Source organism: Rattus norvegicus, chromosome 7 (assembly GCF_021556685.1).
Source record: "Rattus norvegicus strain SHRSP/BbbUtx chromosome 7, alternate assembly SHRSP_T2T, whole genome shotgun sequence".
Lineage (NCBI taxonomy): Eukaryota > Metazoa > Chordata > Mammalia > Rodentia > Muridae > Rattus > Rattus norvegicus.
Genome location: NC_141540.1, coordinates 25,779,955 through 25,803,559, shown reverse-complemented (window position 1 = coordinate 25,803,559; position 23,605 = coordinate 25,779,955). Strand labels below are relative to the sequence as shown.

Genomic DNA, 23,605 nt, shown 5'->3' with positions numbered 1-23,605 from the left:
AGTTTATCAATATTGGGCATATGCACAAAAATTCCCCTACATACAGCAAGGATACATGCTCCATTATGTTGATAACACCCTTATTTATAAAACCCAGAAGCTGGAAACAAACCAAAAGTCCCTCAGTAGAAAAATGGATGCAAAAATATGATACATTTACACAATGGAATACTAGTCAGCTATTAAATAATATGACTTCATAAAATTCTCAGGCAAATGGATGGAGCTAGAAAATATGCTGAGTGAAGTAACCCAGTCACACAAAAAACCCACACACTTTGTACTCACTGAAAAGAGGATATTATCCAAAAAGCTCACAATAGCCATGATAAAACCCACAGACCATATGGAGCTAAGGAGGAAGGAAGACCAGGGTGTGGATGCTTCAGTTCTGCATTGAGGAGGTTACAGGATTATTGCAGGAGGGGGAGGAATAAGGGGACCAGAGAGGGAGACAGGAGGAGGAGGAAATAAAGGGGCAATATAAGATAGTGGAGGAGATGGTAAAGAGGAAGAGAGGTTTAGGAAATGGATAAAAATATGTAACAGGGATTACAAACTGGAGATGGCCACTGAGGGTCACATAGACCAGGAAATGAGAGGCTCCTAGGGCCACTGAGAATGGCTTTAGCCTAAATATGCAGAGAAGAGGGACATAGATCCTGAAGAGACCACCTCCAGTATATAGGCACAGTCCCCAGTGGAGGGCTGAGCCTGCCCATCTCAAAGTATTTTACCCAGAAATGTTCCTGTCCACAGGAAGAACAAGGACAAAAAATGGAGCAGAGACTGAAGGAAGGGTCCTCAAGGAACTTTCCTACCTGGGAATCCACACTGTGTGCAGACACCAAACCTGAAACTGTTGTCTTTGTCATGAGGCGCTTGCTAACAGAATCCTGGTTTGACTGATTCTTGGGAGGCCTGGTTATCAACTGAGCAATGCAGATGTGGATGCTTGGAGCTAACCATCAGACTGAACTCAGGGACCCTGGTGGAGCAGCTGTCGCAGGGACTACAGAAGGAGAGGTTATTGTAACCCAATAGGAAGAAAAACATTGGCCTAACAAACAACCCAGTGGTCCCAGAATCTAGGCCACCAAATAAGGAGTGTACAGGGAGGGATCCATGGCTACAAGTACCTATTTATGGAAGAAAATATTTTCCTGATAGCAAGGGGAGGATAGCCCCTTGGTCCTGTAGAGGTTTGATTTCCCCAGCATAGGGAGAAACTGGAGAAGTGGGAGAGGATGTGAGGGTGGGCGAGCACCTTCATATAGACATGGCAGAGGGGTGTGAGGGCAGATGTGGGACGGGGGTTGTGGAGGGGTAACCTGGAAGTGAGATAGCATTTGAAATGTGAATGAATGGAATGCTTACTAAATAAAAGAAATGAAACAAAGAAAAGCAATGGCCAGGGCTGTTGAGTCCGTACCGCACGAGTCTCAAGGTTCTCCTGGACTTAACAATTGTTTATAGTATCATGGGAATCAAAGTCCCCAGCCCACAGAGACGATGACTGATATGTATTCAGTATCTCTAAGCATATGGAGGCCTCTTTTTTTCTTCCAGTTCCTTCCTTTAAGATCAACAAACATTGATCCCATTAACATGAGCTTCAAGTGTGTCCCTCATAACCTTCCATGAAGCTGCAAATCAGGAAATCTGCTGGTAGACCCCGGTCTGACTTGACTCTAGCAGACAGTCAGGCATTCATAAAAGAAGGCAAAATTTCTCCCCACAAGGCAGGTGGGCCTTACCTCAGTAGAGTCACAAAGTTCCTGCTTGTACAGCATCTTGTATCCAGACAGAAAGCTAAACCGGAGCTAGGCACTATGGTAAGAATCAGTCTTGGGGTATGAGTTTTCCTCTTGCTTTCTGAGAATACATTCTCACCACTAATCTGTGTCCCATCCCTTGTCCAACTTTCATGCCCCCCTGGATCTCCCTATGGAGTTACCACTTGGAATGGTTGCTTTAGATTAAAGGTCCAAGCAAGGGTGAAGACCAGAATACAAAACAAATCATGGCTTCGTACTTCTCTATATACACAGACAGATGGAGAGGTATTGCAAATAATCTAGCAAAAGAAGACAGACTCCAAGCAGTTCATATGGTTACTGACCCTATGGATGCCTTAGCAGGTAGAGCCCATTCCACTGAGCCCCTGATTGAAATCATGCAGAGTTAACAAGTTAGAGGAACCCTGGGAAAAGCTACCAGAAGCACTGTCTTCCTAAACAGGCAGAGGCACACACACCTTTTCCTTGACAAACAGGATATGTCAGTCTTGTACCAGTGTGCATATACCTAGGGGAGGAAGCATTCTACCTCTTCAGATCCCATGTTCCATGAGGTACAAATAAAAGGGCCCTTCCACCTGCAACCACAAATGAGATATTCACTCAGAGGTCCTGTGGACCCACTACAAGCTGAAGCCGAACTCCTAGTGTCCATCTGGATGAGCTGAGCTTCAATGTCCATAAGAGATACGACCAAGGAAAGAACCTAGAATGTACCTTGTCCTCACGTTGGTTCACAGCTAGACATCTTGTCTGCATCCACTGCAGCATCACCATGTCAAATCCTATTGTCCCTCCATCTAGATTGAGAGACAGTCATGACCACAACTCCTCTGCTCTCTGAAAGAGGCTCTGTTGGCGTAGAGTCGGGCAGCAGGCTGGCAGCATTGAAATTAACAGTATTGAATGTGGTGCTAGTCCAGGATAACTGCCTAATTATTTGAGCCTTGTACTTCCACCTCTGTTGCCCCAGAGAAAGGCCAATACAGCATGGAACATGGACCTTCTCTGTAATCTTACTAACATAGGACCAGACATCATTCTTCCCTGTTCCTCTCCTGGTGTCTCTGGCTTCCACTCTAGGGTCTCTCTTAATTTTAGTAGCATTTCTCTTACATAGTCATGGTTATTTTAAACCCTTTTGAGCAGTCTCCAGTAATCAGGTACTACTTCTAAACTCAAATCTTTTAACCATTTTTAGATTCTTTTCCAAGATCTGAGGAAATAGCAAACAACAGCAAAGTTTCCTACTAGGTCCCATGAATTCTACCATGAGCTTGGCAAACACTGTCGAGGCCCTCATGGTCCTAGTAAGTGTTGGTACCTAACCAGTTTAGAAGGAAATAGGTCTGGAGAAAGGTGTAGGTATATTTTTGAGCTTGACTTTCTTGTCTAAAACAAGACAGCAACCAAATATTACTAGTCCCAATATGTGGACTTGAAATTGAGCCAAAATAGGTACATAGGAATCATTTGGTATCATGGAAAAAACCACGTCTCCCTGGACTATAGGAACCAAACCCCAGTCCAAAGCACAAACATATCCACAGAGTGTTTTCCTTTTTTTTCACTTATAATTCCCTCATGAATGATCCATGAGAACAGGACCTGGAGAGGTGGAGAGTGTCCCGCTCACTACCTCAGCACAGTGCCTGTCTTGACTGTTGCCTTCACAGCCTTTTTCTTCCTAGTGACAAAGATCAGCACCTATGTAGGAGATTGAATTAGGTTGGTCCCCCTAGGGTCATGTGCTTCAATACAATTCCTAGTTGGGACAACAGTTTAGGAAAAATTAGGCAGTATAGTCTGGGGAAGAGCAGTGTCCCTGGGGCTGGGTTTACAGGTATCAAAAGCCCAGGCCATTCCAATTGATTCTCTCTCTGCCTCCCACTTGTGGTCCAAGTGAGCCCTCAGCTGTTCTGTTCACAATGGTTTTGATGATCCCAGTGGATACTCAACTTGTAAATGAGTTTAAAGCACACATTCACTTTATACGTTTGCTGCCTGGGTCCAGGTGTCTTTTTGCAGCGAATGTAAGGAACATGCAGACCTTAGTAGCTATTGCTTTAGTGGATCCAATGCACTGAAATTTACTCATTCAAAAGTCAAAGCCAGTGGATATTTTAATGCCCTTTGCTGTTGAGTCTATAACAACATTTGGTAATGTTAAAGGCATGCTATTGAAGGGAAGGGCGATCCACTGTCCTAGACACTTGGAGTACTTACAAATCTCAACAATGACAAGCATGAGCAGTTATCCTGCTATCAGAGGCTTCAGAAATGCAGCTTATCCAAGCTGAAGCCAGTGCTGGCTGAAGCACATAGAGAACAACTGCCCGAGTAACCCCTTCTTCTAAGTGACCCCACATGCTTTCCTGAGCATGGAGCACCTGTGAAGTCAATGTTGAATAAGATAGACTCAGGTAGACTAATTCTGTGGTCTTTTGCTGATTCCACATCTGGGTTACACAGGTATTTGTTTACGTCTTCTCAGGCAATGCCACCTTGGTGCACATATAATGCTTTAATGTGAGAAGATAGAGGAATATTAATAAGAATATTTGATTTTGATCCTAGTAAGCAAGCACTATTACCTTCATATATCAGTCTGCAATTTGCAAAATGCATTGATGTTTAATGTCTCAATAAACAATGTCAAGATAGTGGCAATACTTTATGTCCGGCACTATGTGCCCAAATAGAATTCTTTGACTCCTCCTCTTGCAGCAGCCCCTCCTCTATTCTGAGGTCAAAAAGTTTCCTTCTGGAACATACTGAGTATCTAGCTGGAAAGGATTTGATGTTACTAGAACCTAGAAGAGGTTAATGGTAATATGATGATGTAGTGTACAATGTCAATGTTGTGATGAACACTCCCATACAAGCATACCATTTCATTTCCTACTGCGTCCTCCCTGATTTAGAGGACCTAGGTTCTTGGAAGATATGGGTGGGTGGGGGGTTGTGGATTGTCTTCAGATAGTTTTGAAATAACAGGGAAGCTCTCTTTATCCCCATTCTGATGAGACACCCAATTTTCTGAGAGGGTGATGAAGGTTTCCTTGTCCAAGTCTTCCTCAGGCGACAGTGGAATTTCCTGTTCTGATGTGCTCATGTGTTCACAGGGGCAGACCCATCTACAGAATACAGGGCACAGGCAGTATCTGCTCCTCCTCTTGGGACAGTGTAGAGCAATGGAAAGCATGGGAGCTCTTCTTGCCCTCCTGTGTCCTGACAGAGTCAGGGCAGCAGGTCCATGCTCTCCTGAAGGCTGGTAAAGGAGGAGGACACTGTTGGGCTCACAGGCCGTTCCGTTGGGTGGAAGACAAGACATGAAGGGGTGTGCAGGAGTCGGGGTGGTGGAGCACCTGGATCCACAGGCTTGGATGAAGTCTTAGATCCATGCTCACATCTTGTGTCTGTTCTTCTAGAGTAGTTAGGGCCCCATCTTTTCCATTTACTTTTTTGGGGGGTTCCAGTTACTTGACATGAAACTCCATGATTCAAAGCCTGTCCATAATGTTAGAATCTGGAGAAGTCACAGTCTACATATTAACTTCACATTCGTTACCCATGAATGTCCCTCCATGTTTTCTATGGAGGAACTCAACTTTGGGGAAAATGTGAGTGTCTGGGGATTTAGATTTCAATTTGCCAAGAGAAGTGAGTTGCAATGTCATAGGTCACTGTGACAATATTTGTCTCTTCCATGGTGTTTACTCTCAGTGCCTGCGAACATGTGGTCAGGTAATATAAGAGCATGCCCAAACTGTCCGCATCTGCCTTTTTTGCCATCAAATGGCTCATCTAGTGTGAGGTCTACAGCATAATTCCCTTGGACCCATGCTGCCTTTTCAGGAAGATGCAAAGTCTGCATTGAGGTTCAGGTCATCTCTGTCTATTTCTCATCAAGCTCTGACTCGGTGAGGATATTCTGGTGTTTTATGTTTGCATAGACAAAGTCAAGGGTGTTTCAATACATTATGGCTGTCACTATTTGCACAAATATTTTTACCCCATCTTCCTGCTTGGGGCCTCCTCCATTATTAGTTCAAGAAGTCCCCTGCTGGAGCACACTCAGTATCTAGATTGACCCCCTTTGATTTTAGTAGGTCCTAGAAGAGGCTAATGACTGTAGCATGGTATAGTGAAGAAGGTCAAGAAGTGATACACCATCCCGTACTTGCCTAGAAATTCATGGGTTCTGTGTCCTGCCTTGTCAGTGGACCCATATTCTTGAGAGATATGTAGTAGGATTTTGTCTCAGAGACTCCTTGAGGCAACAGATTCTTGACAGGAAACCCCTGATATTCTTGTCTAGTCCCTTGAAGCACACAATCCTCTGAGGCTTTACTTAGAGCTCCTTGTCTAAGAATTACTTAGATTGCAGGGGCATTTGCTCTTCTGGTATGCTGATGTGGGCTCAGTGGGTAGACAAATCTCCAGTAATGGAGGGAGGGCACAGGCAGTCTCTGTGCTCCTCTTCTTGGGACACTGTAATGTAGTGGCAGGCATGGAAGCACTTCTTGCCACTACTGGCCTTATTGTGTCAGGGCAGGAGGCCCATGCTCTCCTAGGGCTGGATATGAATGAGGCTAAAGTTGGGGTTACTCCCCTTTCTCTTTGGTGGAGGAAGAGAATAAAGGGATGTGCTCATGATTTGGGTGGCATAGGGCATGTAAGCCCGGTAATGACAAAAGTCTTAGATCCATGCTCAAGTGCCCTCTGTTCCTGTTCTTTTAAATTTAAATATGTCCCCCATCATTTTACGGTAGTTTTACTTGTTCAAGGATTTAATTTCCTGCAACTATAAAATTCCATACCTCAGAGCATGTCTACAGTTTGAGAATCTGGATAGGTGACAGTCGAGCTAAGTACTTCACATTTCCTCTCATTACACAAAAATGTCTCTCAATGTTCTCAATGGAGGGCCTTATCTGGGTAAACTCTAAGAATTTGGTGCATCAGGTTTCCGGTTGCCAGAAGTGAGTTACAATGTAATAGGTCCCTGTGACAATCTATTTCTGATCTCTTTCGTGGTCCTTCCACTAAAGAAATGTGACCCTGTGGTGATATAATAGAGTAGCTTGCCCACAATCTACCCATCTGCCTCCATGCCATCCTGTGGCTCTCCTAGTGTGAGCTCTGGAGCATAAAATCCTTGGTCCCATGCTGCCATTTCAGTGAGGGGCTGTGTCTGCATTGATGGGCTGGTTAGGTCTATGAATTTTACACTATCCATTGCATCTTTGTGGATATTCTGGAATTTTATGTCTGGATGGACAAGTTCAATTTTTGTGGCAGTATTTTATTGATGCCCATAAGTGTCCAAGTATTTTCTATGATCTTCCTTCTGCAACATGCCCCCCTCCACTCTTTGGTCAAGGACGTTTTCTTCTGGAGCATTCTCAGAAAGTAGATGGATCTGAATCGACATTCCTAGAACCTGATAGAGGCTATTGATATTAGAATGGAATAGTGTTTTCATTGTTTATATTTGTGACTGGATCCTTACAATGAGATATTTGATGACCTCTACAGTTTTATAATCACTAACGCCTGTGTTTTTATGTGGCAGGCAGGATTCATGATCTCAAATGCACCCTGGCCAATTGGAAAAAGTATCACATACTGACTCCTGAGTTGTTTTTTCCTGTGGTGCTGGCCATAAGGCTAGGTTTCTTGGATGACTACTGACACTACACTATTTAACCCTTGCTTCCCATGCCTTCTTCCTGATCTATTAATTTTTCAATTATATATGTTCTCATCATTGAACTTTGCTCGTTTGTCAGACAGGGTTCCTCAGAACTGGACATAACGTACAGATTCTATCAGATACTCCTATCTCTACACAAATATCTCCAAGACACTACCTGACATATCCCTACCTAACTTTATAAGAAACTGGGGATAATTCTACCCTGATTTAATCAGACCGAATTTTCCTATCTTCTACTGTTCTCACAGTTCATCTGATTGGTTTAGAGAGATGTCAATTTTGAGATATTGGTTATGGGCCCCAAGACTATTTTTCTTCCACTTAAGAATTTTAGAGGCAGTCAGGGGATTCAGTTGCTCAGAGTTATTCTCTGTCCCTGGAGGAAGGCAGGTTGCAAGAGATGCGCTCCATTTGGGGAAGAACATAATTGCAGATAGACAGTCTATGTTCAAAAAAGATGGCAGTTGACAACAGATTCCATATGTACAGGGAGGTAGGCTCCCTGTTGGAGAAAGATGCTCATTGTACAATAAAAAGGCATTTGGAGAGAAATGCCAATGTACAGATGAGATGGCAGTTGGTGTCAATATTGTATGTTCTGAAGCTCTTCTCACAAACAGCTGGGCTCATCCAGAGGTCCAGTGGTGACTCTTGGATTGTTGCTGAGTTTGTCTCACCAATGGAGGCATCGACCAAGGAGATGGGAAAATACCTATGGAGAACTGCCACATAGTAAAAGACTTACTCCCAATTTTAGGAGCTAAGTGCCCTCTGTATTCAGATATTCCTAAATTAACCCTCCTAATATACATAACCTGCTTTAGAAATCCTTCCATGTTCCTGTAGAATGTTTTCCATTAGACAGACACTGGGACCCCTGAAGACCTCAGGGAATATACAGGTCTGATTTTCCTTGCCTAAGTTTAAGGGACTCAAAATGTATTGAGTAACTTGAGCTGACAATTCTGACCACTCATTTCCCAACATTTGAATATATGAACCGACTCTTTATGGAACCATAATATAAATGATGTTCATTTTGAACCACATCCCCCCTAGGCAGGCTGGGGCCTCCCTTACTCCAGCAGAAATAGGCTTGAGGGGTTGCTGGACAAGGCAACATCTAGTGCTCTTGTTCTCCATGGGGCCAAGTGGCTGCATCCTTTATGGAGCATGAGCTGAGGCCACAGTATCTCAGCTCCACGTCTCAGGTTACTGCCTTACCTACTCCACCCCAGTGTACTTTACGTAGCCTTGTTAGAACTGAGAAAGTAGACACACAACAGTAAAGAATGGCAACTGCAGACCTCAGCCCCTGTGAACAGGGCCCATTCGGAATAGAAGGGTAAACTTGGTGGAAAGACACAGATGGCTCAGCAGAGTGTTTACTTTCCTCCTGCCATTTTGGTCACAGTGAAGAGAAGGTGACTGAGGGAGGACAACAACAGGTGAGCTAGGGATATTTCTCAACAACAACAATGACAACAACAACAACAACAAGTGACTTTGTGATAGGCAGAGGACTCTGAAACTATGGCAAGGCCTGTCTGCTGAGGCTAGGGTACATGTAGTGGCTCTGGCATCTTCTCAGCTGGCTGAAGAAACAGGACATGGTTAATTGAGGAGAGAACAGAGTTCATGCAATAAAGATCCAAATCCTCCTGGACTGGGACAGGAAATAAAGCTTGAAATGTGACCATCGGTGCCTGTGATGAGAGTTGAAAGACAATGAGAGCTAACTGTCCCTAGAGAGGAGAGCAGAGTATGTGTGTCTGTCTGGCAAAATGTCCAGCAGCCCTCTATGTTGGGAGAGGGGATTACTGGAAAGACAGAATATAACTCTCAGAGACAAAGGTTACCACTACTGGGCACATACACAAAAGTCCCCTACATATAGCAAGGACACATGTTCCACTATATTGATAAATCCCTTATTTGTAACAGCCAAGCTGGAAACAAACCAAAAGTCCCTCAGTAGCAGAATGGATCAGAAAATGTGGTCCATTTACACAGTAGAATACTAGTCAGGTATTAAATACAATGACTTCATAAAATCTCAGGCAAATGGATGGAGCTAGAAAATATCATGCTGAGTGAGGTAACCCAGTCACAAAAAACCCACACACTTTGTACTCACTGAAAAGAGGATATTATCCAAAAAGCTCACAATACCCATGATAAAATCCACAGACCATATGGAGCTAAGGAGGAAGGAAGACCAGGGTGTGGATGCTTCAGTTCTGCATTGAAGAGGTTACAGGATTATGGCAGGAGGTGGAGGAATAAGGGGACCAGGGAGGGAGACAGGAGGAGGAGGAAATAAGGGGGCAATATAAGATAGTGGAGGAGATGGTAAACAGGAAGTGAGGTTTAGGAAATGGATAAAAATATGTAACAGGGATTACAAACTGGACATGGCCACCAGAGGGTCCCACAGACCAGGAAATGAGAGGCTCCTAGGACCACTGAGAATGGCTTTGCCTAAATATGCAGAGAACAGGGACATAGATCCTGAAGAGACCACCTCCAGTATATAGGCACAGTCCCCAATGGAGGGCTGAGCCTGCCCATCTCAAAAGTATTTTACCCAGAAATGTTCCTGTCCACAAGAAGAACAAGGACAAAATATGGAGCAGAGACTGAAGGAAGGGTCCTCAAGGAACTTTCCTACTTGGGAATCCACACTGTGTGCAGACACCAAACCTGAAACTGTTGTCTTTGTCATGAGGCGCTTGCTAACAGGAACCTGGTTTGACTGATTCTTGGGAGGCCTGGTTATCAACTGAGCAATGCAGATGTGGATGCTTGGAGCTAACCATCAGACTGAACTCAGGGACCCTGGTGGAGCAGCTGTCACAGGGACTGCAGAAGGAGAGGGTTATTGTAACCCAATAGGAAGAAATACATTGGCCTAACTAACAACCCAGAAGCCCCAGAGTCTTAATCACCGAACACTGTGTGTACAAGGACGAATCCATGGCTACAAATATCTATTTATCATAGAACAGAATTGCCTGACAGCAAGGGGAGGATAGCCCCTTGGTCCTGTAGAGGTTTGATTCCCCCAGCATAGGGGTAAACTGGAGAAGTGGGAGGGGGTTGGGGGGGTGGGCGAGCACCTACATATAGACATAGCAGAGGGCTGTGAGGGCAGATGTGGGATGGGGCTTATGTGAGATAGCATTTGACATGTGAATGAATAGAATGCTTACTAAATAAAAGAAATTAAACAAAGAACAAAATGGTTAGGGCTGTTCAGTCCATACTACACGAGTCTCCAGGTTCTCCTGGACTTGACAATAGTTTATGGAATCATGGGAACAAAGTTCCAAGCCCACAGAGACAATGCCTTATATATATTCAATATTACTTAGCATCTCGAGGCTCACCTATTCCTTCCCGTTCCTTCCTCTAACATTAACAAACATTGATCCCCTCAACATGAGCTTCAAGTGTGTCCCTCATAACCTTCCATGTATCAGCAAATCAGGAAATCTGCTAGTAGACCGCGGTCTCACTTGACTCTACCGGACAGTCAGGCATTCATAAAAGAAGGCTCCCCACAAGGCAGGTGGGTCTTACCTCAGAAAAGACACAAAGTTCCTGCTTGTACAGCATCTTGTATCCAGTAAGCTAAACCAGAGCTAGGCACTATGGTAACAATCAATCTTGGGGTATGAAATGCCCTCTTGGGTTCTGAGAATACATTCTCACCCACTAATCTGTGTCCTATCCCTTCTCCAACTTTCATGACCCCCTAGATTTCACTAGGAGTTACCACTTGGAATGGTTGCTTTAGATTAAAGATCCAAGCCAGGGTGAAGACCAGAATACAAAGCAAATCATGGCTTCCTACTTCTCTATATACAGAGACAGATGGAGAGGTATTGCAAATAATCTAGCAAAACAAGACAGAGCCCAAGCAGTCCATATGGTTACTGACCCTATGGATGCCTTAGCAGGTAGAGCCCAATCCACTGAGCCCTTGCAGACATGTGGATAGAATAGCTACAGGCCTAAGTCTTCAAAGAGGGTAAACTCTTCACTCAGACTCTGTTTAAAAATAGATTAGAACAAAGCCCCTGTAAGATGGCCTTCTGAGTGAGTGCAGCCCTATTGGGGTGAACCACACCAGGTATCTGTGAATCATGGAACTGTTTCAAGGTGACAGGCACAGTAGATCTCTGGATCCAGTCTCACATCCATCTCATACTTGGAATATCCCATCAGCACCTGCTCTACCTGAGTTGTTGTCTTGGGATTTAGAACATCTGGTGGGAAAAGACTAGGTCACCCAGCAAAAGGCTTTAAAAGACAGGGTCTTATGGCTTAGACTTTTTTAAAAAGCCTTGGTATTAACATCATGGAGGGAGCAATAGGCAATCCCCTGACCAGTGGCTTATATCAACACTTCGTAGATTGAGGACCTGGGAGAATTCAAATCATGCCAAGCCAACAAGTTAGAGGGTCCCTAGGAAAAGCTACCAGAAGCATTGTCCTCTTAAACAGGCAGAGGCACACACACACCTTTTCCTTGACAAACATGACAGCATGTCAGTCTTGTACCAGTGTGCATATACCTAGGGAGGAAGCATTCTACCTCTTCAGATCTTATGTTGCATGAGGTACAAATAAAGGGGTCTGACTTTTCCACCTGGAGCCACCAAAGAGATATTCACTGAGAAGCCTGTTGCTCCCAAACAAGCTGAAGCTGAACTCCTAGTGTCCATCTGGATGTGCTTATCTCCAAGGTCCAGCAGCTGGAACTTAAGTGATGTGGCCTGGGAAAGAACCGAGAATGCACCTTGCTCTCGTGTTGTTTCATGGCTAGACATCTTTCTGCATAAACTCCAGCATCACAAAGTCACCTTTTGTTCTCCTGTCTATGTTGAAGGACTTTGATGACCACAACTCCTCTGTTCTCTGAAAGAGGCTCTGTTGGCTTAGTGTAGGGCAGCAGGCTGGCAGGGTTGAAGTTAACAGTACTGGATATGGCACTAGTCCAGGATAACTGCCTGATTATTTGGGCTTTGTACTTTCACCTCTGTTGCCCAGTAGGAGGGCAACACAGCATGGAGCATGGACCTTCTCTGTAATCTCCCTGACACAGGACCAGGCATCATTCTTCCCTGTTCCTCTCCTGGTGTTTCAGGCTTCCCCTCTGGGGTCTCTCTTATCTTTAGTAGCGTTTCTCTCACACAGTCATGCTTATTTTAAAACTTTTAAGCAGTCTCCAGGAATCAGGACCTATTTCTATCCTCAAATCTTTTAACCCTTTTTAGATTCTTTTCCAAGATCTGAGGCCAAACACCCAACAACAGCAAAATTTCCTAATAGCCCCCATCAGTTCTACCATGAGCTCGGCAAACACTTTTACGGGTCTCATGGTCCTGGTAAGTGTTGGTACCTAATGTGTTTAGAAATAGGTATGGAGAAAGGTGGAGATATATTTTTGAGCTTGACTGTCTTGTCTAAAACAAGACAGCAACCAAATAGTAATAACTGGGAACCAGAGCTCACCATATAGGAGGGACAAAGGTCAGATTTATAGAGTGGGGCTGAAAAAAACTGATACTGGTTTTGTTTGTTATGAGTGATATGAGCAATCCACAATTACCAGTGCCCTGAAAGAGGGGCAAGTCTTTAGTCAGCTCTTTTCTGTGCACGTGTGAGTTGTCTTGCACAAGAAAGCTGCTCCTCAACACAGAAAAAGTGGTCAGTGTAGCTGGTTCATCTTAGTCACCAGATTCCAAACACCAGGACCAACAGTTGGCTAGCTGACTCCAAAACAAGGACACTGTATTTCAGACTTGGTCTGGAGTTTTTCATGCTAAAAAAGAGAGAACATAAGGATGCTCTCCAGTAAAACTCCCCTGAGGCATGTCAGACACTGCCCAACATTGCCTGGCACTGCCACCTGTTGCCCATTCAGTGATGTGGACAAGAAAAAGACACCCTCCTCTGCCTTTGTACCTCACCACCTATGGCATGCATGACACTTGACTCTGGTGTGACTAGAACAGGAGAGCAGCCCCTGTCACCCACCTGCTAGAACACTCAGGAGTTCAGGTCCTTAACCTTGCTTGGGCAGCACAATAGATCTAGCCCTGGATAAATGGGCTGTGAATGAAAAGGCCCCAAGGGTTCTGTCTCTTGTCTGCTAGGCAGTGGTGAGGATGATGGAGAAACCCCTCTCCCCTTATTCATCATGATATCTGTGGTAGGCAGGAGAGCTGGCCCTGTGCTCATGTGTAACAGACCTGGCCATGTCCTCACTCGCTGCAATACTCAAGAGACAGGAACTGGCACTTCACCTGAAGAGTAGGGTGTCACTGGCCATGTTTTCAGGGACTACAAGGTAAGCAGTCTCCTTGAAGGGTGCTAAAGCCATCAGCCTGACAAGATACTTCTCAGGCACAAATCCAGGACTTTTTTTTTTTTTATTAACTTGAGTATTTCTTATATACATTTCAAGTGTTATTCCCTTTCCCGGTTTCCGGGCAAACATCCCCCTCCCCCTCCCCTTCCTTATGGGTGTTCCCCTCCCAACCCTCCCCCCATTGCCGCCCTCCCCCCATAGTCTAGTTCACTGGGGGTTCAGTCTTAGCAGGACCCAGGGCTTCCCCTTCCACTGGTGCTCTTACTAGGATATTCATTGCTACCTATGGGGTCAGAGTCCAGGGTCAGTCCATGTATAGTCTTTAGGTAGTGGCTTAGTCCCTGGAAGCTCTGGTTGCTTGGCATTGTTGTACATATGGGGACTCGAGCCCCTTCAAGCTCTTCCAGTTCTTTCTCTGATTCCTTCAACGGGGGTCCTATTCTCAGTTCAGTGGTTTGCTGCTGGCATTCGCCTCTGTATTTGCTGTATTCTGGCTGTGTCTCTCAGGAGCGATCTACATCGGGCTCCTGTCGGTCTGCACTTCTTTGCTTCATCCATCTTGTCTAATTGGGTGGCTCTATATGTATGGGCCACATGTGGGGCAGGCTCTGAATGGGTGTTCCTTCAGTCTCTGTTTTAATCTTTGCCTCTCCCTTCCCTACCAAGGGTATTCTTTTTCCTCATTTAAACAAGGAGTGAAGCATTCACATTTTGATCATCCGTCTTGAGTTTCGTTTGTTCTAGGGATCTAGGGTAATTCAAGCATTTGGGCTAATAGCCACCTATCAATGAGTGCATACCATGTATGTCTTTCTGTGATTGGGTTAGCTCACTCAGGATGATATTTTCCAGTTCCAACCATTTGCCTACGAATTTCATAAACTCGTTTTTGATAGCTGAGTAATATTCCATTGTGTAGATGTACCACATTTTCTGTATCCATTCCTCTGTCGAAGGGCATCTGGGTTCTTTCCAGTTTCTGGCTATTATAAATAAGGCTGCGATGAACATAGTGGAGCACGTGTCTCTTTTATATGTTGAGGCATCTTCTGGGTATATGCCCACGAGAGGTATAGCTGGATCCTCAGGCAGTTCAATGTCCAATTTTCTGAGGAACCTCCAGACTGATTTCCAGAATGGTTTTACCAGTCTGCAATCCCACCAACAATGGAGTAGTGTTCCTCTTTCTCCACATCCTCGCCAGCATCTGCTGTCACCTGAGTTTTTGATCTTAGCCATTCTCACTGGTGTGAGGTGAAATCTCAGGGTTGTTTTGATTTGCATTTCCCTTATGACTAAAGATGTTGAACATTTCTTTAGGTGTTTCTCAGCCATTCGGCATTCCTCAGCTGTGAATTCTTTGTTTAGCTCTGAACCCCATTTTTTAATAGGGTTATTTGTTTCCCTGCGGTCTAACTTCTTGAGTTCTTTGTATATTTTGGATATAAGGCCTCTATCTGTTGTAGGATTGGTAAAGATCTTTTCCCAATCTGTTGGTTGCCGTTTTGTCCTAACCACCGTGTCCTTTACCTTACAGAAGCTTTGCAGTTTTATGAGATCCCATTTGTCGATTCTTGATCTTACAGCATAAGCCATTGGTGTTTTGTTCAGGAAATTTTTTCCAGTGCCCATGTGTTCCAGATGCTTCCCTAGATTTTCTTCTATTAGTTTGAGTGTGTCTGGTTTGATGTGGAGGTCCTTGATCCACTTGGACTTAAGCTTTGTACAGGGTGATAAGCATGGATCGATCTGCATTCTTCTACATGTTGACCTCCAGTTGAACCAGCACCATTTGCTGAAAATGCTATCTTTTTTCCATTGGATGGTTTTGGCTCCTTTGTCAAAAATCAAGTGACCATAGGTGTGTGGGTTCATTTCTGGGTCTTCAATTCTATTCCATTGGTCTATCTGTCTGTCTCTGTACCAATACCATGCAGTTTTTATCACTATTGCTCTGTAATACTGCTTGAATTCAGGGATAGTGATTCCCCCTGAAGTCCTTTTATTGTTGAGGATAGCTTTAGCTATCCTGGGTTTTTTGTTATTCCAGATGAATTTGCAAATTGTTCTGTCTAACTCTTTGAAGAATTGGATTGGTATTTTGATGGGGATTGCATTGAATCTGTAGATCGCTTTTGGTAAAATGGCCATTTTTACTATATTAATCCTGCCAATCCATGAGCATGGGAGATCTTTCGATCTTCTGAGGTCTTCTTCAATTTCTTTCTTCAGTGTCTTGAAGTTCTTATTGTACAGATCTTTTACTTGCTTGGTTAAAGTCACACCGAGGTACTTTATATTATTTGGGTCTATTATGAAGGGTGTCGTTTCCCTAATTTCTTTCTCGGCTTGTTTCTCTTTTGTATAGAGGAAGGCAACTGATTTATTTGAGTTAATTTTATACCCAGCCACTTTGCTGAAGTTGTTTATCAGCTTTAGTAGTTCTCTGGTGGAACTTTTGGGATCACTTAAATATACTATCATGTCATCTGCAAATAGTGATATTTTCACTTCTTCTTTTCCGATCTGTATCCCCTTGATCTCCTTTTGTTGTCTGATTGCTCTGGCTAGAACTTCAAGAACTATATTGAATAAGTAGGGAGAGAGTGGGCAGCCTTGTCTAGTCCCTGACTTTAGTGGGATTGCTTCAAGTTTCTCTCCATTTAGTTTAATGTTAGCAACTGGTTTGCTGTATATGGCTTTTACTATGTTTAGGTATGGGCCTTGAATTCCTATTCTTTCCAGGACTTTTATCATGAAGGGGTGTTGAATTTTGTCAAATGCTTTCTCAGCATCTAATGAAATGATCATGTGGTTCTGTTCTTTCAGTTTGTTTATATAATGGATCACGTTGATGGTTTTCCTTATATTAAACCATCCCTGCATGCCTGGGATGAAGCCTACTTGATCATGGTGGATGATTGTTTTGATGTGCTCTTGGATTCGGTTTGCCAGAATTTTATTGAGTATTTTTGCGTCGATATTCATAAGGGAAATTGGTCTGAAGTTCTCTTTCTTTGTTGTGTCTTTGTGTGGTTTAGGTATAAGAGTAATTGTGGCTTCGTAGAAGGAATTCGGTAGTGCTCCATCTGTTTCAATTTTGTGGAATAGTTTGGATAATATTGGTATGAGGTCTCCTATGAAGGTTTGATAGAATTCTGCACTAAACCCGTCTGGACCTGGGCTCTTTTTGGTTGGGAGACCTTTATTTTTTTTTTTTTTGGTTCTATTTTTCGGAGCTGGGGACCGAACCCAGGGCCTTGCGCTTCCTAGGTAAGCGCTCTACCACTGAGCTAAATCCCCAGCCCCAGTTGGGAGACCTTTAATGACTGCTTCTATTTCCTTAGGAGTTATGGGGTTGTTTAACTGGTTTATCTGTTCCTGATTTAACTTCGATACCTGGTATCTGTCTAGGAAATTGTCCATTTCCTGAAGATTTTCAAGTTTTGTTGAATATAGGTTTTTATAGTAAGATCTGATGATTTTTTGAATTTCCTCTGAATCTGTAGTTATGTCTCCCTTTTCATTTCTGATTTTGTTAATTTGGACGCACTCTCTGTGTCCTCTCGTTAGTCTGGCTAAGGGTTTATCTATCTTGTTGATTTTCTCAAAGAACCAACTTTTGGTTCTGTTGATTCTTTCTATGGTCCTTTTTGTTTCTACTTGGTTGATTTCAGCTCTGAGTTTGATTATTTCCTACCTTCTACTCCTCCTGGGTGTATTTGCTTCTTTTTGTTCTAGAGCTTTTAGGTGTGCTGTCAAGCTGCTGACATATGCTCTTTCCTGTTTCTTTCTGCAGGCACTCAGCGCTATGAGTTTTCCTCTTAGCACAGCTTTCATTGTGTCCCATAAGTTTGGGTATGTTGTATCTTCATTTTCATTAAATTCTAAAAAGTTTTTAATTTCTTTCTTTATTTCTTCCTTGACCAGGTTATCATTGAGTAGAGCATTGTTCAATTTCCACGTATATGTGGGCATTCTTCCTTGATTGTTATTGAAGACCAGTTTTAGGCCGTGTTGGTCCGATAGCACACATGGGATTATTTCTATCTTTCTGTACCTGTTGAGGCCCGTTTTTTGACCAATTATATGGTCAATTTTGGAGAAAGTACCATGAGGAGCTGAGAAGAAGGTATATCCTTTTGCTTTAGGATAGAATGTTCTATAAATATCCGTTAAGTCCATTTGGCTCATGACTTCTCTTAGTCTGTCGACATCACTGTTTAATTTCTGTTTCCATGATCTGTCCATTGATGAGAGTGGGGTGTTGAAATCTCCCACTATTATTGTGTGAGGTGCAATGTGTGTTTTGAGCTTTAGTAAGGTTTCTTTTACGTATGTAGGTGCCCTTGTATTTGGGGCATAGATATTTAGGATTGAGAGTTCATCTTGGTGGATTTTTCCTTTGATGAATATGAAGTGTCCTTCCTTATCTTTTTGGATGACTTTTAGTTGGAAATTGATTTTATTTGATATTAGAATGGCTACTCCAGCTTGCTTCTTCTGACCATTTGCTTGGAAAGTTGTTTTCCAGCCTTTCACTCTGAGGTAGTGTCTGTCTTTGTCTCTGAGGTGTGTTTCCTGTATCTAGCTATTGGTGAACTTCTGGAGTGCATGCAGGGCCAGTTTTATAGATCTAAATGTCCAGAATGTCTATGATACAGATAACCACCATGACAACAAAATGTCTGAGAAGAGGTCCATTGAAATTCCAGTGTTGATAGAGTGGCTGAAGACTCATAAAACACCAAACAACCACTATAATGAAAATTTGCAGATGAGGAGGTGTGAAAGCCATGGTGACATATTATAGCTTCAACAACAATCATTTTCCACTATTATTGGGGAAGATGGCATGGGTTAAGTATGGACAGGAGAGGAGAGGGAGATAGTGAGATTGTGTCTTGTGATAGGAAATACACACACAGGGGGGGGGAGAGAAAGAGAGAGAGAGAGAGAGAGAGAGAGAGAGAGAGAGAGAGAGCGCAGACAAGTGAGCAGGTGAAATTGAATAATGTTAAGCGCTAGAAAGATCTTTAATGCCAAAGGGGTAGTTAACTAGTCAATGTCTGAGAAATAGCGGTGTTGTTTGAAATACAAACTCACAGTGATTGTCAGCATATGCATGAGAGTAAGCAAGCTCATACCAGAGGGTATCTTATGAACAGGGAAGTGGGGATAAGGACTGGAAATCCAACTACAAGGTGAGAGACCATTGGCACTTGACAGCTGCTGGGAGAGGGAAAGGCTGTTTTTGATGCCAAACCCTGAGAGGTCAATGATTCTCCAACTCACACTTCATGACTGAGATTAGTTGGTAACAAAAACTGGACCTGGTCGAGAGATATGAAGGGAAAGGGAGAGGCAGAGGGAGGGGGAAAGGGAAGGGGAGGCAGAGGAGGAGCAAAACAGGGAAGGGAGGGAGAGCGAGAGGTTGAAGAAGAGGAGGAGGATCAGAGGGGATGAAAAGGAGAGTGAGACTGGTCTTCAGTCTGGACAAACCAACCTCTGTTGACTAGTTTTGTTCTTGATGCTTCCCTAGGACACTTTCAGAGGCACAGTGCCATTACCTACGTTTACTCAGCTGGAGCCCTGTTTTCTACATCTTCTGACTCCTGGATCCCCAAGGGCTGTGACTGATAGGGCACACATCGGGTTAATAGGGGACTAAGGGGCATTTGAGGACTCCCATCACTGAAGAAGGGTTCATCGTTTCTCAGAACTGCATTCACGGCTGTGATTTAATAGAGCTCGGTGATGACAGGTTGAGTGTTTTCAGCTTTGCAGTGTGCCTAGCATTCTGTCTTCATCTGCATCATGACTGTGATCCACATGTAATGTCTCACTAGGAAATATTTGATTGCAGAAGAAGGAAGCCACACTAGCTGTGTGTAATTCTTGTCCCCAGTGGTTCAGCTTTTATCCATACTTAGAGGATCAGAACTTGTAAGACGCTCAACCACAGGTGCAGAGACCATCACACCCAGTTAGCACAGTGTCTGGTAGGGGAATCCACCTAGAGATGTAGATTCACAGGTCACCTCCACCACTGAGGCTCTAGTCAGGACCCGGAGCTGATTTACCTTAGATTCAGTTGAAGGAGATGGGGGAGGGGACAAAAATCACTGGAAGAGTCTGTAGTCTGAAAGACTTGCTTTCTCTGGAAAGTGTGGCAGGCATTGGTAATACTTATGTGACTTGGAAAGGAGAGTAGACACATGACTAATGGAATGACTCTAGAGTTGACAGGGAATTCTCTGACTTCCATTTCTCCTTCTGTGAGAAAATAATGAAGACTTAAATAATGAATAACTTAAGGAATGGTTTGTCCTGGCTCAGATGTAATGATGATACAGTATCTCATGGTGGGAAAAGCAGGGTATCCGCAGAAAAAGCAACTGATTTCCCTGTGTTCATGGTCAGGAATCCCAGGCAGCAGATGCTTGAGAATCTTGTTGCTTTCACAGTTTGATGCAGCTGGAAATGCACCCTGAGGAAATGTTCCAAAAATCATGCAGGGTGGGCCTTATGTTCCTTACAGAGAAACATCTCAAAAACACTCACAGATACTTGCCTAAAGGTTGGCACCTAAGCACCTGTCACAGTCACAAAGAAGGTTGATTTCTGGGAATGTAAGGAGCCCGTAGAAAGAAGTACTTTACGTTCAGAAAGTTTATTGTTTGATCAAGACAAATGCTGACCAAAAAAGGAGCTGGGTGGACATGGAGCAAAGAGCTTGGAAACTGCGTGTGTTTGTTTGTACTTGCGTGGCAAATGGAGGGGCACTATTGGAGGTGTGTGCTTGTTTGAATACGTGTGTCACTGTATGCCTGTGTTTGGAGATTCTCCTCCTATCTGCCTGGAAGGAGTTTTCCGTTTGCCTTTGGAGCATGATGTACAACACTCAGCGCCTCAACTGCGCTGCCTGGCTAGAAGCTGCCTAACTTCCCACCATAATGATTTAGACGGAAACTCACAACCATTGAGCCAGCCACAAGAAAATATTGTACATGACAAGGCAGTAATATAGTACCTTTGTCATGGTGTGTTTTCAGAGTAGTAGAAATTCTAACAGAAATTGCAGGGGAAGTAAGCATCATCTCTTTCCAAGGGAAGAAATTATTGAGAGATGCAGAGTGGATCACAAGTAGAAGGCTGCTGTGTCGCTCTCTCTCCTTTGCACACAGTTGAGGGACTGGCAGACCTGCGTAGCTCACACTGAAAAATACCAGGAAACTCCCCAGTGCATCCAAGTAGGGAGAAGACAGGGCTGAGGAGAGCAAGGAGATGCTGCCAATGCAAGCAGGAGGAAAAGTAGAAAGGAGAAGCCAAAATCGAAGACAGAAGAAGCAACGAAAGGAATGGAAAAGACTTGTTCCTCCAGAGCAAAAGCAGTGAAAGAGAAAGGGCCTTCTGAAGTTGATGTGTGTTCTGCTAAATCCAACAAGGACAAGAAGGAGGATGAGCCTCAAGACCACAATGCTTGTAAAAGCAAAACATCCCAGAAGAAAAGGAGTCCCTTGAGAAGAAAACAGCCAATGGGAAAAAAAATAAAACAGAGACAAAAACCAGGAAGTTTCTGAAGCAGAGGCAGACATGCCCAAGCCCAAGAAGAAGAAAGGGAAAGAAGTTAATGAGACAAGGGAGAGAAGAGCCCAGGCTCAAGAATGTCCTCTCCCATTCCGAACCAAACTCCAACTCCAGGGATGCTCCTGGGGAAGAAAATAGTAATGAGATAGAAAAGGAAATACTCATGGAGAAGAAAGGATTCTCTCTAATTTTCCCATACCCGAGGAGACTGTCAAGCTTCTCAAAGCTCAAAGCTTGAGGGGTGAACTACCCATTTTTTCTAAAAGCCAAGACATTCCATCATGTATACAGTGAGACAGACTTCATTGCCCAGGCATGGACAGTAAGCAGGAAGTCCTTCTCCTTTGCCGTCCCTTTGATTGGGTAACTTAAAGGTGGACTACAAGAGAGGAAGAGAGGCCAAGCCAATCAGATACTAGTGCTGCATCTACAAGAGAATTAGCAAATCAAATGACCAAAGACTTCAGTGACATCGATAAAAGCTATCAGTGTTTTTTATGGTGAAACTCCCTATGGTGGTCAACAAGAACAAGTGCAGAGTGGGATTGATATCCTGGTTGGGACCCCAGCTCATATTGAGGATCACTTGCAGAATGACAAGCTAGATCTCACCAAACTTTAACATGTTGTCCTGGATGAAGACGACCAGATGTTAGATATTGGTTTGAAGATCAAGTGGAAGAAATTTTATGTATAGCATACAAGAACGATTCTGAAGGCAACCCGCAAACATTGCTTTTTCTCTGCAACATGGTCTCATTGGGTATTTAATGTTGCTAAGAAATACACAAAACCTACATATGAACGGGTGGACCTGATTGGGAAAAGACTCAGAAAGCAGCCTTAACTGTGGAGCACAGGAGACAGAGAGGACAGTGGTGAGTAGGGATGTGTTCCGAGGGTACAGTGGTCATCAAGGGGACATGTTCAACTTCTGTGAAACCAAGGACGGTGGCAGGAGCTGTCACAAAACACATGCATAAAGCAGGAATGCCCAGTCCTTACATGGGGACATTCTGCAGAAGCAAAAGGAAATCACCCTGAAAGGTGCTGAAATGGCAGTTTTGTGGGTTTACTGGCTGCAAGTGGGTTAGACATCCCCGAGGGTGACCTGGTTGTTCACAGCTGTACACCAATGGAAATGGAGTCTTTGATCTTTCAAGAAGAACAGGCAGAGCTGGAAGGATAGGGGTTTAAACTGCTTTTACCAAAGAAGAGTACCAGTTACCCCAGGTGGTGCAGAAAGCTAGCACTAAGTTTGAACGGATAGGTCTTCCTTCTGAAACAAATAATGAAAGCCTCCAGCAAAGATGCCATCAGACTATTGGACTCTGTGCCCCCACTGCCGTTGGCCATTTCAAGCGGTCGGCTGAGACGCTGACTGAGGAGAAAGGAGCTGTAGAGACCTGGCAGCTGCTCTATCTCCACAGATCAGGGGCCACATCGGTCGACCAGTGCTCCCTGATCCACTGCCCAGCAGCCTTTGAGACCGTGATACTGCAGTGCTTTGTTGAGATGTCCAACTTAGCTATGCTTGGAAGGAACTCGAGGAGCAGCTAGGCAAGAACATCGATGCCAAAATGAAGGGGATGGTCTTCCTCAAAGGAAAACCGGAAGTTTGTTTTGATGTCTGCACTGAAGCAGACACAAAAACACAGGTGAAGTGGCACGGTTGGAGATGCTGTCAGCTCACCATGGCCACTGAGGAGCCAGAGCTGAAAGGACCCCCAGAAAGATATCAAGGGGGCATGGGCAGCGGATGGCAGCCATGGTGATTTCATGGGACAGCAGGGTGGAAGCAGGAACTTCCTGGATCAGGGCAGGGACAGCAAGGAGGAAGTAGAAACTTCAGAGGACAATGACCAAGAGGTGACAATAAAAGGTACCAGATCCACAAAGAAAGGCCAGAAGTGGAGTTTATAGTAAAGTATTTGGTCAGTGAGTAAGAGCCAAGAAGAAACTCTTCACAATGGGCACCCCAGGGTCCCTCCTGCTCTCAAGTCCCCAGTGCTTCATTCCTTTTAGATGATTTATCAGCTCCCCTTCCTTGCAGAGAGGCTTCTGACCTGTCTGAGTAACCGTCATTCTGTCTTCCTTTTGGAAATAAGTAGGAAT

At 44.0% G+C, this 23,605-nt stretch overlaps 1 pseudogene; it reads left to right on the top strand.

Annotated features, from left to right (window-relative positions):
• The first annotated feature begins 5,536 nt into the window (after positions 1-5,536).
• LOC148004565 (nucleolar RNA helicase 2 pseudogene) lies at positions 5,537-23,436 on the top strand (annotated as a pseudogene).
• Positions 23,437-23,605: the final 169 nt, after the last annotated feature.